The sequence below is a fragment of the Psittacula echo genome (assembly GCF_963264785.1).
Source record: "Psittacula echo genome assembly, chromosome: 6".
Lineage (NCBI taxonomy): Eukaryota > Metazoa > Chordata > Aves > Psittaciformes > Psittacidae > Psittacula > Psittacula echo.
The window spans coordinates 45,756,889-45,769,885 of record NC_137743.1 but is presented as its reverse complement, the minus strand read 5'-3'; the positions used below and the strand labels follow the sequence as shown (position 1 = coordinate 45,769,885).

Genomic DNA, 12,997 nt, shown 5'->3' with positions numbered 1-12,997 from the left:
CTGCTGATTAATCCAATCTATGAAGCAGACCAAAAAAATGACATCAGAATTTCTTACAGAGAAGTTCAGCAATACTGCTAGAAAGGTATCATGTCCAAGAATAAAGTGCTCCTCCCATTCCATTAAGACATAGGAAATTGCTCTACATGGAAACATCAGCCGTGCCTTAGGAAAAGCTTTTCAGTGAAGATGCTAATTTCAAAACTTCACTTAACAGGAGCACTGTGAGTTGCCGAGGGCCTGAGCAGTGACATCTCCTCACTGCTGAGATCTTCGGAAAGTCCATTCCACCTGTCTCCTATTGAATTTTCTATCTGTCCCTGCAGGTGTTAGCTCAAGACAGTCTCACACCCCTTCTAACGGCCAGCAAAAGCCAATGCATTAATTACAAGGAATCCTTCGAGAGCCAATGGTGCATCAATTCCTCCATACAGTAAATGACTGAAACCCCAAATACCTAGTTAGCATCTGAAAGGCTGTACTTCACTTCCTCAAAAAAGGCATTTGGCTTGCCTGAGCTGATTTGGGCACAACTGCTCTTTTGTTGGTTCTGGAAAGGGTACTGTATTTTGCAAATACCTCTTTTTTTTCACAAGGGAACCAGCTAGACTTCTTTCAGGACAATTCCTGGTTTCATTGTCACTGTCCACAAAGGAAAAGTGCCCTAGGGAAAGTGATTCCTTGCCCATCTTCAGGACAGAGCAAGCAGGGCTTTGGCTGGGGAGCACCACCAAGGTAAGTGGGTCACAGACCAGACATCAGGCACCATGATGAATCCAGCTCTTCCTCCAGACTGCCAGCTTATCCAGACTGCTTTCCACTCAGGGTTTGGCTGAGGCCAGCCAATTCCTCATCGACACACGACAGTCAGAATGGAATCTCTGAAGACAAGGGGTATTTATGTGTGCCGAGCCAGCTCTCAGCAATTGCCAAGCCCCTGCTTCAGTTTGAAACGGCTGCAGCTGTAGTCAGACGTGCTGCAGAGCACTTACTGCCAGCAGCCCACCTGCCAGGGACCACCCTCTCCTTCCTGGACCTGCCTGCATGGCAGCACAAGCAGCCAACCCCAAACTGCTTCTGAAAAAACCCTCTGGGTTAGCACAAACACCGCAAAGAACGGGGTTTCTCTGCACTGGACCATTCAGTCACAGTATGCCTGATGAGGAGAGGTGGTGGGAAGCCTCCAGCTCACCTCCATCTCCCCACAGCTCAACCTGCCTTGGGGTGTGCCTTGGGGTCACACTTGTCCCTTAAGACTCTAGCACAAGGACTTAGTTTGGACAGAGCCCAAAGTAATTCACCATTAATCACTCAGACTCATAGTAAGCTGCAACTCACTGCCAGCTCTTCCAAGTGCATACTTGGCAGGAGCTGGGCACCCACCACAGGGGTCATGCAGGTCCCCATCCCAGCAAGGGGCCCACCGCAGTAGCCGGGCTTCAAGCACTGTGTGCGCAGCTCCACGCAGCCGCTGCTCTAAAGCAGGGCACCCTATTGAAAGAAGCTGTACTAATGGAGTATCCCAAACAGGGAGAGGAGGAAAGAGAGAAATTACTTCAGCCATGCAAACTCCATTTGATACAATTAAAGATTTATACAATTAAAGATTAATTATGTTCCCAAAAGCCTGCGTAGCTCACGTTAGACGACTTAGGATAAAATGTCTCATTAATAAGAGATGGTAGTAAAAAGGCGGGGGGGTTGGTCTGCCTTCTCTCTTTGCTTTGACTGATCTCAGAAGGAAGAATGATCTCCAGCTCTTGAAGGCTTGCTGTAGTGCTTGCTCCCAGCATGCCCACCCACCCCAAACCTTAACACCTGTCTGTCAAATTGACACTCCTTCCCTGACAGAGCACTCTCCATCCAGGAAAAAGGGAAACCATTTCTCTTCCCTCCTAATAGAGGGAGCAGTAGGTGCGCTGGGAAGCAAGGTGATAGCAGGATTTGAAAAGGATTTTTTTTTTTTTAAGAGAAGGGAGATGAGACACATTTATTTCTGCAGAATGAAGTCTTCGCAAACATGAAGAAAACAACAAACTGCTGGGATGTGCCGGTCCCATCAGCAGCCCTGGAAGTCAAACCTTTATACAAAAACAGCCAAAGGAAGAGTCTTTCAAATACTTGTTTATACTATCGCTACACACCACAACCTGTTTTTCTTACAAAACACGTGTCCTTTTATGATTCTACTTCAAAGCAAAAATTAGTTAATAAGACAAACTCTCCCCCTCTTGCCTCACACAGCCTCAGGCACGTCGGACCAGAAAGACAGTCACAAAGTCCCAGAAGACACTGCCCAGGTCAAGGGCACTCCACTTGTACACTTCTGAAAGTGAAGCAAAACCCTTGTACCAAGGCACTTTGTATTCCCTTGGCTTTTTTAAGACCCACGACCTCTCATGTGCCCGAGTGTGTATGTGTTTCCCAGGGAGAATGCTGCTAGAACTATTGATTTTTGGTAATGTAGCTGTACTTTCTGAGAGTAAACATGCTACAAGATTTAGAGGACAACCACAGACATTTTTTTTGCTCTCTTTTCAAGCTGGCTTCTCACTGATGCTCCTTTGCTCCCTGAGGCTTTCCATAACAGAAGCCACTAGACAGCAGGTTTGGGGATCACAGTTGTGCCACTGTATGGCCAAGATCTGCCTCAGGCAATGGGGAGGGAGACCCCTCAAACATCATCCTTTGGGACTCCCAAAACATCAGGAGCTGGCTTCCTGTCATGAAAGCATGCTGTGCTCGCATCCCCAGGGGCTTGGGAAACGATTTCAGAAGGCCAAGGCTCTGCTTTCGACTTTCACTTCTATTTATCTTGGGGACAAGCCAAGCAGAGCTGAGAAAGATATTTATATCTCCCTCCTTTCCCCAGCCACCACGGAAACACTCTGGTTTCGGAGGAGGCCTGTAGCACTGCTGATGAAATGCCTCCAATAAAAGCATTTTAGCATTTTTTATTCTGGGCAGGACAGAAGATACCTGGAGGCTGTTATGCTTCATGCGCAAATGCTGACAACCCTAACACCTGCTCGTCTCCCTCCTGCCCTTTCCCATGGATGCCAAGGGCCCACCTTTCTCCAGAAAGGCTGCAAAGAGCAAGAGGAGGTGCAGATCAGGAGCAGTGAGGAGGGAGGCAGGAGGAGGAAAAACATAATCACCAGCTTGGTTACCAAAAGCCGTGTCATTTGATTGGAGTGGGACGTGAGGCTCAGCAAAAGCACGGTAATTCTATAAATCCAAAACCACTGAAGGATTTACGTCCCCACTGCTTAAAGAATAGGGCAGGGGGTATTTTTTTTTTTAATATTATAAATGAAAATGAACCTGATGGAGGTAAAGGTCAGCTTATGAAGCCAACATCACACACGCTGTGCAAGCTACTAACTTCCATCAAGGGAATAGCACTAACCAGACTAAGTGCCCTCTGTCTCCCAGCTGCCTTCACAAATTAAATTAGAACCGAATAAGGAAAGAGCATTGTTAACTTATAACCCCAAGCCAAACACCTCTAAGCAAATGTGCCAGAGATGTGCCCTTCTTTTCAAACCACAGCCAAATGCTCAGAAACTGCACAGCGAGCATGCCTAGAAGGACACAGCATCTCCCACAGGGAGGAAGTGGGTACCTAGTGAGCAGCTCAGCATCCTCCCAGGAGCAGCATCCCAGGACATGCAGGGGTGCCAGGGATTTCAGGTGTACTGTCTTCCGTGAAAGCTGTTACCCCTGAGAGAGGGGGTGTACTTATGCATGGGTAACCAATAGTTCATATGTCAGCCTGCAAACTACTGCAGACCCACATGTGTGAGCGCTCCTCCTTCTCCCTGTGCCTTCTGGGGGGTTGGGTCCAAGGACACAACTGTGCAGGTAATGATGAAAGGCAGGCAGCCCTGTGGTAGCTCCCAGAAAGCAAGCTTTTCTCCATTTCTCCCCCAAAAGTAATTTATTCTGAGCCAGGAAAAGCCAGCAGCAGACCTGTCATTTCTAACACCCCAGTTTCTCTCATTTAAGGCAATTCTGTTCAGATGTTGGAAACTCTTCTTCCTCTAAGATCCGTTCCCCTCTTATTACCTACAAATTACACACCAAGGTCTCCCTTGGGGCACAGCAATCATTTTCTGAAGGAAGACAGAGGCTGGAGACTTATTTTGGGACAGAAAGAATCACAAATATCAAACCACTCTCTCCTTGCAAACCTGAGCCAAAAATGCTAGTACAAACTTCAGCCTCCAAACCGCAACAACTTCCATATCAAAGGCAGAGCAATGGATGCATCTTTTATACATTTTTTCCTCTTTTGCTTAAGCCTGTAAATTAAGTTTTACCAAAACACTGTAGAAACAAATGCAAAGGAGGATGATTCCTCAATGAAGCAGTTAAAATGTGTGTCTAAATGATGTTGTGTTCCTGAGCACAGTTATTTGTCAAGCAGCCACCCTTGGGGGCTCACTTCCCGCAGACAACCCTCCCAGAATGAGACAGCACCTCTGTGTTCAAACCTGGAAACAACAGTAATAATTCATGGTGCTAATACACGTAAGGACAGCGGCAACACGTTTCAGCTCCGGTTACAAAGAGCGGAGATGCCAACAAAAAGTAGTGCTTTTAAATCACCTGTCATGGGCTCAACAAGCATGAGAAATATTAATGGGTTCACCTGGAGAGGCACTGGGCAGCGGGAGGGCAAAGTAAGTCCAGACAAGGGAAGGGAGTAAGAGGTATTTAAAACTTCCTTCACGTAATCTCTGGCTTGCAGTCACACTGCCTGGCCTGGATTTTGCTGCTACCATCAGGATTATTGATCAGCTTTTAAAGCCTTACATCGTCTATGGTAGTCAGCCAAAAAGGACCCATCCTGAATTAATAAAAAGTCCAAGCAGCTCTGCTGAGAGCCTCAGTGCTCAGAAATGCTGAGGGAACAGCAATTCACTGCAGTGCCTTGCAATTAAAAACTACCACCAAAGAGCAGCATTATCACAGGATAAAATGCATCACAGGATAAAACACATACATACCCCCCAGTCTGCAGGGAGCTCACTTTGTTGTGAACTCCAGCCACAGAAAGCAGTGCCTTAGGGTAGGGGTATTATAGATTAACAGTACAAAACTGTCCCTGGTGAATCAGCCCTGCAGGCAAGCAGAGGCATGTAATGTCATTAGCCTGTGACCAATCAGCCTAAGAAACCTGTCTGCTCTCAGCAGGGAGCTGAAAGCAGACAGTTTTCCATTTTCTGTATCTGGAATGAGCATAGAAATTAACAACTTCTGAAATGCGGGAAGGAAGAAGCTCACAGCTCCAGGAACCTATGGCTGCGGACGAGCTCACTGTCATTCCTGCCACACAGTCCATGCTGAGTATGGGACACCAGCAATCCCCTCTCCTTTGTTTCACCCGGGTTGAAGGTGTTTATCCACCAAAAGATCCCCTCCAGGAAGTCCTGCAAACAGGCTGATCATCACTCGTCTCTGCCTCCATGGCAGAATATGTGCAGGAGCATCACTTTTGACAGGCAACCCAGCACTGTGGCTATGCAAGATCACACCAGGAATCAGGGTCCAGCAGCAGACAGCAGAACCAAAAGAGCTCAAACCAGATTAAACTCAAACTTCAGAGGAGCTGCAGGCTTTACAGCTTCATCTGCTCTGCACACAGTGACAACAGTCACCAACTCACCCAGCAGCAGCCGCTATCCCTGGCATGTCTTGATCAGGAGCAGTGGTGAATGAAGAAACAAACTCAGAAAGCTGGGAGGGACGGACAGTCCTTTTCCATGGGAAATCAGCATACTATGGTGCTATTTCCCCCTTTAGAGAAGCGAAGCAAACAAAATCCCAAGCACCCGCTGACAAGCATGGACAAAAACTAAGCATCGGTTCTGAAGAGTGTCAACATGGAGCAATGAAACCTGTTTGTTTTCAGACTCTCCACACCTTCCCCTGGATATTCCTGGTGGTACTCACAAGCAGAGCATGACCCCAACACCCCAAACTTTTCTTGCACTATCTTACACTACATGGGAGGGGAGGGACTCAGACAGCATCAGACCATGCACTGTGACTTCTCCAAACAAACATCAGACTATTTTTTCAACTCATAAGGAATGACATGTTTGAATTAATGCTTGTATAACACATCCACAGCTTGGGATGGAAAACATTGCAGAAGAGCAGAAAACAACTGCTCTTCTAAATCATCTGGCTAAAGCACAACTGTGGTACCCATGACAGTTATAGCAGTGAAGGCGCTGACTGACAAACTGCGGTGTTACAAAGCTGATACCAGCATTAAGCAAAAAAGGATTGATAGAGGAAAGGTTACTGATGGCAAAAAATATGGATGGATTAAAAAATAATAATGATAAAAGGATTTAGAAATGTGAAAGTAACACTCAGAAACACTGACGGACTCTAAGAAGAGTTCGCTGAGCTTCAGCAACCTATCCATTGGAGCCATTCTGATTAACCTCCTTTCCTGCATGAACCACAGCCTCCAATCCTGCTTTTGGGTCCACTTGTCTGCTTAAGGTGCCTCACTCCTGCAAGCTCCCACACAGACCTGTCAGGGTCTCTCAGGTCTGAGCAGCACCTCTGCTCCTCCTTGGCAGGCTGACCTGTGAACACAGTTCAGCAATGGAAAGCTGTTGGCAAAAGAGGGACCTCAAGGGCCAGCCTGCCTGTGCCCCATTTTGGCTTTATAGATGTATGCTCCCAACACCTCCCTGTTGACCACCCCAGTGGTCTGGAGAAGTCTGTTTCCTCCATAGCATGAAACATCAGAAGCTGCCCCAGTTCCAAGGCTGCAGTATATGCTGGCAGAGCTCCTTCTTCCTCATCCTGAGAAATGCACCAAAACCTTTTCCATTTACTACCTAAAAGCACCCAAACTATGACAGAAAATCCCCAAACCAAATCCCCTGGTGGCTCCCAGAAGATGAGAGACAACTGGGCACTGTGTCAAGATCTGGGAAGTTTGTTCAATTAATAGGTTTTTTCCTTCTACTTTCCACTTCCAAAATATGTTTTCTGAAGCAGTTTGGTGCCAAAAAAGAAATACCTGATTCCTGTATTATTCACTAGGGACACCACTCCATCAATGATTATCTGTCAGAGGTTTAATTGCGCTTGGAAGCTTGCCAGCTATAATGCATGAGAAGTGTAGGAAAAGCAGGCAGACAGGCACTCATCCAGAAAGGTGGTTCTTTCCAGCGTTCCCCCCTCCTCTCCAGAAGCAACTGCCTCCTCTTCATGGCTTTTTAAAGGACCACTGGCTGGGCATCCAACACCTTCCACTAATGCATAGGTGTTACAGGATTAAGATGTCATGCAGAGTGGCAGGGCAAGGGTGGAAGAAAGGGCTAGGAAGTGCAGAGAGAAGGTGGTTGTCATCTGGTCCGTCACCATGGGCACGCTGCCTGTGCCAAGGCCTCCAAGCATCAGCCACAGAGCTTGGTGGGTGCACGCAGAACGTTTGTTTTGTTCTGCAAGTGTGCAGCTGGCTCTGGAGTGTCTCTCCATCACCAGTATAGCATCGAGTCCTTCCACCCAGATAACACGAGGAACAGCCCTTTCTCTCTTGTTTTCTTCCAACCTCTGGCAGGTTTTAAAAGGTGGCAGCAGAGGCCCTTTCACCTCAGGAAGAAGGAAGAAGCTTTTTAGCCTTAAGATGAATAAAGCACGCAGACTTCAGGAGGGAGAAAATATGGTCATAAAAGTCCCAACCGTCTATCTTTTGGGAGTGCAGCTGATCTGTTATCATTAGTAAAGCACTAACTCCTTTATTGTTTGCATTCAGCTTGCTAATTCTGGAGTCATCTATATCCGCAAGCTTTGCCACAAACCACCAAGACCTGAAATTACAGACAAGTTAGGTTAGGCATCTTAAGCTAGCACAAGCCCAACATAGGATGCAAGTCAGGGGCATCTCCTCTGTGACACAGGAAAAAGCCTTCTGATCAAACCACTGGTGCCATCCCTTGGAATGCAATAACAATATAACCATCTCTATCTGGAAAAGTACCACCAATGTAAGAGAAAGAAGCATGTATGGAATTCAGGGAGGAAGATCCTAGGTGTGCATGATGGGAGGTTTGTTTTTTGTGTTTTTATTTTACTGAGCCAAAGTAAATGCAACGTAAATGCCAAGAAGCTTTTTGTACGTTCACAAATGTCATCTCACGGGTGTTTTCCATTCATTTCATGTAGTAATCATAAAAGTGACAAGCTGAACAAAAGACCAAAAGAGTTCATTGTCTCTACTGTCCTCTCCTTCCCCAAGGCAGGTGGAGCAAATTGGTGGCAGGTCCCAGACTAACATCTCTGCTCCCTCAAAACAACTGGGACCCCCATTTTTCCAGGTCCTTAGAGCAATGCTTCATTATCTTTCCCATTACAAAGATTTTCCTAACACCTAATCTCTTGCTGCAATTTAAGCCCATTATTATGTCCTCCAGAGAATGGAGGACAGAGTATCCACTACTTGCTACAGCTTTCACATGCTTAAAGAGTTTTGCCTATGAGCTATCCTCCTCCTTCCCCTTATTAGCCTCCAAACAATTCTAAGTCTTTCAGCCTCAGCTCGTAGATATTTTCTAGTCCTCTGATCATCATATCGCTGCTTTCTGGGCTCTTTGGCCCATCCATGGTGCCCCAAACTGGACAAATACTTCAGTTAGGGGCTGAGTGCCAAGTATAGTCAGAGGTTTACCTTACAGACATTTGCCTCTTTATTTCCACAGACTTGACTAGCTTGTGCTCCGAAGCAGTCCCCCATAACCCAAACCCCAGTCTGTGGGGCTGGTATTGAGGCAGTTCTCCATCCTGCACTGATGCTGCTACTCCCTCCTGGACCTGCACTTGTTTGCAGCAGCCCATTTGTTTCTGCCTGATTTCTCAAGATTATTTGGAGCTCTGTTCCCTCCTACTAGTAAGTGCCATTTTCCTGCCTCTCCCTAGCTGGGTTTTCTCTGCAGACCTAAGAGAAGCTTGTTTCATTCATTCTGCCCATAACATCCTTCTGACCTCCATGGGTAGGAAGGGTACAAGGTTTCCAGCTGAGCTCTGCAAAAATGGAAGCAGCCAATCCTTCTGACTGTTGCCATGCAAAACCTCCTATCTTCATGAAACTGCAGCAAAGCCACCTCAGCTGCCAGAGGGTGATGCAGCAGTGGGGAGGGTGACATTCAGCAATAGTCTAAATTAACATCAGGCCTGGTTTTTGTAAATAAAACTATTTGGGGTCAGGTGCAGCCCTTTGTTCAGCTGAGTTCCTCTCCCTCCATGGTCCCCTTCCTCCATAAATCAAATCTAGTGGTGCTCCTGCTACTGCCACCCTGAAAAACCTTCACTTTAGCTCACAGTTTTGGGTCCACTCCCCCCTGCCACAAATCTATGAAAATTCATGCGCTTGAGGAAATCAAACCCTAGTTGCTATGGTGAGAGTCATTCTGCAAACTAAGAAACAAATACAAGTGGGACATTTGGAGGTTACTGGATTTTTGCACATCTTTCTGACAAGAATAAAAAACCCCTCCAGAATATGAAAGGCTCTGCTAACTTCCCAGACCCTGCTACACCTCAAACATAAGGGATTTACAGTACTCGCTTAAGGAAATTAATAATCGAGCACTGCATTTCACCAAAGAAATCATGCCCATGGCTCCTAGCGCTACCTATTATAGCAAATGCAAGTACAGTTTTTAAGAGCTGGGCTTCAATTTTGCTGCAGAGATGCTAGGAGGCTTGAGACACATTGGGAATAGCAGCACAAGGAGCTCCCATCAATGTGACCTACTCACTAATCTCACCAAACCACCAAGAGGAAAAGCCCACCTATAGAGCCAGTAAATTAATTTGGACAGACACAGGAAATTATCTGGCAGAAGGGTCATGGCACCTTTGGGATGAACTGCCTACTTTTGTAGGTGCCTGTAGAACTGTCTTCTGTTAAGGTGCTGCTGTAATTCAGCCCCTGCCAGCTCCACCGAGAAAAACTGTCCCCTTAAGATCAAAGAGGTGATGCTGTCTCAGCTGACTGGTGGCAGAACAGTGATCTCAAGGAAATGAAGAAGCAAGATGCTCACTGGGTAGGAAGCAGAATCACTCAGAGCATGATCTCCAAAGGCAGAGGCACCCACAGCACCTCCAGAATGACTGAGCTGCTGGGCTGGAGGTGACTGCAGTGGTGCAGGCAGCCCTGCATGGACGGGACAAGAGGATTCAGAAACATTATAACCCTTCCAGCAAATACCCCCTCTTCCAGCACTCACAGTTCCTGTTAAAATTAGTCAAGAGAGGTGTTGAATACCTCTGAAGAAATACCTCCTTTATGGCAAGGTCACCAAATGGATCTCTGTCACAGGTGAGCAAGTTAGCAGAAACCTTCTGCACTTCCTGTGCTGCGTACTTCTCAGTGTGGCATCTCAGCCTTTCAATACCTCCAACGCTGCCTTGTCGCTCTGCTCCAAGGCCCAAACACTCCAACAAAGATATTTTCCCTCTATTGTCTAGTCTGATTTTTCAAATGCCACTTCAGATTCCTGTTTCACCAAATGCAAATAATGTGAACATGCCTGCTTTTTTTTTTTTTTCCTTTTTCCTAAGGAGTATCATTTATAGGAAAGCATTTTCACAGCAACCCCAATTCAATCTTTTTTCCCCCATTTCCCCATAAATGTCGATCTCCAGTCTCATCTACTCAATTGTCACATCCTCCTATCCTACTGTTACTCTAAATGCACACTACTGAGCCCCTTCGTTTGTTTCAACATCCCTCAATAATGGCAGGATCAGAACTGAAGGCAAAAATCCTCTCCTCTGCAAAGCGGCATTACAGGCTTTCATTTCTGCTTTTGATTCTTCTGTATAACCAAGGCGAGGAAAGCACTGGCTTATTTCTGATACAGTGATGTTGCACTACAATCTCTTATTCAGTCTGTTCTCACCCCAGTGGATTTTTGTTCGGTATTTTTAACTCTAAACTTTCCAAGCAGCCACCTCCTGATAGGTACTTGTTCCAGCTGCCAGTCATACTTCAGATATATACCTTTATCACCTTGCTAAGGATAACAGAATGTTCTTACCCTTTCCAAACACTGAGCATTCTTGATTGTCTCCTAATGCCAGTTCTCTGTCCCTCTGATTTCACCTCAGCTTAAAAGTACATCAGGAAAAGGCTCTGTCTCCTTAAATTCACTAACAAAAGTTACACAGAAAAGGCCTGTGTACCGATGGCTACAGAGCACCAGAAGCACTCCTCAATGCAAGTGATGTTGGCAATGGTGACTCTACAAAGGGGAGATGTTAATTTCTTTAGTGCATGGTGGGTTTGAAGCATTTTGAGGGATTAGGGGGTTTATCCATGACAAGATGAACTACTGCATACCATAGGCACTTCATTATTCTTACCCAGCAAGACAGAAATGATAACACAGAACACTACCAGATTTCTCTGCTATGATCAGCTCTTCAGCAGCCCCAGTCAGTAAATGCACTATCCCCCTGCTCCAAGTGAAAGCACATACAATCCCATAATTTAATACTCCATATGCAGTCTCAAAAGAGAAGAAACCTCATCAAATTATGACTTGTCTGACCTAGAAGCCCTCCCAAGCAGTACTGCAGCCCAGCTGCTCTGCTCCTACTGCTGGAACAGGGCATGGCAGCATTGGTGTCATTGCCCCAACTGATCCAGTTCCCAGTCTTGCATCCTAGCTTAAAGTCTCTCCTAATGCCCTAAAACATAAGATGTGCAGCTTTCTGCTGTTGTGCCTCAGTAGCTGTTCCCTCAATATTTAATCTTGTAAGATGCTAATGCACAGATCTGTGCTAAGTGGCAGGGTTCATCTTCTTCTGTACTCAAAATCTGCTTCCTTCTTGTCTGAATGTGGCAAAGGCCACTCTTATTCCTCAGACCTCAAGTCAAAAATCATTAATTTTAACCCAATGAGAGTCCAGGTGGTTTTCTTCCTACTGTAAGCCCTCCTTGCTTTTTAAAGTACAACAGAAAATGTGGGCCAGGTGGTACCTTCACAATTTTTGCATTTTTATTTATTCACCGCAGCCTTAGTTTTTTTTCACTAAGCAAAATAAATAAAAGCCCGGAGGCAGCCAAGTCTCATCTCCGGAGATGCAGGCAGCTGCCCCAGCCACCTCTGTGCCAGCAATGTGCCACTTGGCCAGCTGCAGCACAGGGCACGCAGCCACTGCCTGGGACACAGGAGGAGGCAAGGCAGAAGGGCTGCCAAATCAGCATCTCTCTGAGGCCCAGCTGCCTGCCCAGCCTCACCCTGCTCTCATGGGATGGAGCTGCTGCTGTCTTTCAACTGTGAATTGCTGCCCCTTCCCTCCACTCTCCAAGAGATGAGCCACCTTATCTTGACCAGAGCTAGATTTTGGTACGTGACTCATGTCCAAAGGTTTCAATCAGCTAGCCACTGGCCACCGTAGAAGAAATATACAGTGCTCCATATGATGTGGTGCATAAAGCATAACCAGCTTCTTGGGACTAGATTAGACAAGCACAAAGCTAAAGTGTCTAGCACTTTAAGACACAAATCACTCAGCTGTTGGGTCACACTCCCTTGGGCTTTCAGCACCAGCTAGGCTAGGGAGCCTTTCTCATGGATATTCTTCAAGACAGAAGTAATTAAAATGCCCGAACACAACTCAACCTACAGGATCTATTTTCTGAGCAGTGTGGGAAAATACTGGCCTGCACAGCCATTTATTAGCTCAAAGAGGAGTGTACGTTTAACTCTGCAGAATGGGTAGAACAAAGGATTATTAAATAAAATTCTGATTAGTTCAGCTGAAAGCAAAATACCAGCTGGAGCCTGGGGTAACGCAGGCATGCTATCAGCAAACATGTGCTGCCAGTGCATCTGCACACATGCACCAGCTCTGACTGGGGAGCCTCAGACTGGAACAGCAGAACCAAGGCTTCTCCATCATGGTTCGTGCTCTGATAGCTCAGGTCCTGTTCTCCTCTAGGCAAAGCCTTTGG

General features: G+C 46.3%; 1 protein-coding gene across 2 annotated transcripts in view; it reads right to left on the bottom strand.

Annotated features, from left to right (window-relative positions):
- Nucleotides 1-12,997, bottom strand: part of ASCC1 (activating signal cointegrator 1 complex subunit 1) — a 38,707-nt gene that overhangs the window by 1,799 nt on the left and 23,911 nt on the right. The gene's annotated exons all lie outside the window — the stretch shown is intronic.